The sequence below is a fragment of the Monosiga brevicollis genome, genomic scaffold (assembly GCF_000002865.3).
Source record: "Monosiga brevicollis MX1 MONBRscaffold_173 genomic scaffold, whole genome shotgun sequence".
Lineage (NCBI taxonomy): Eukaryota > Choanoflagellata > Craspedida > Salpingoecidae > Monosiga > Monosiga brevicollis.
The window spans coordinates 1,542-2,269 of record NW_001865165.1 but is presented as its reverse complement, the minus strand read 5'-3'; positions in this window follow the sequence as shown (position 1 = coordinate 2,269).

Sequence of the window (728 nt, the reverse complement as noted above, 5' to 3'; positions counted from 1 at the left end):
CACAGTACCACTGAGGACATGGCCACAATGAGTACACACCAGCCCTGAAGACGCGGGAGTCACCAAGCAGCCAATGTCGGTCATGAACATCTGAGCCCCAACAGCACCTTGTTGCTTATCAAGCTTGACGCTGCGCTTTCGTGTTCGCACACGTCTTTGTTTTAGAGCCTGGGGCAGGTACCCCCGGGGGGGAAAAAAAAAAAGCTTTTTTTTTGGGGCGGCGAGAGCCGCTCCAAAAAGAAGCTTAAATCAATGAAAATCAGGAGAAAATCAGGAGAAAATCAGGATAAAACAAACAAAAGAATCATAGTTCGTGCAGATTTCTGCCTCGATCGTTACAAATTGGAATTGCTTTGATGAAGTTGAGAAATGGCGGCAGATGCGGCAGAGGCAACAGAGGGAGCAGAGGCAGCAGAGGCAGCAGAGGCAGACACAGCAGACGCGGCTGCCAGTTTCCCTCGAGGTTTTTGCTTAACAGGACACCAATTGCGCTTGTGGTTGATGGCAGGGCCACGGCAAACCGAGCAAATGTGAGGGGTTCGTTTGGCACTCTGGAATGGAGCACACAGCAACCGACAGCGAGTGAGTCCACATGGCGAGAAGTTCTCATGTCATGAGCATGCGATGGAATTCGACGTACACGTGTGAAGCTACGGCTTCTGCCTGCATTGCTTATAGCCTGCTGAGCCTGCTGTGCCGACTGCGCCAGTTGCGCAGTGTACTGGAGT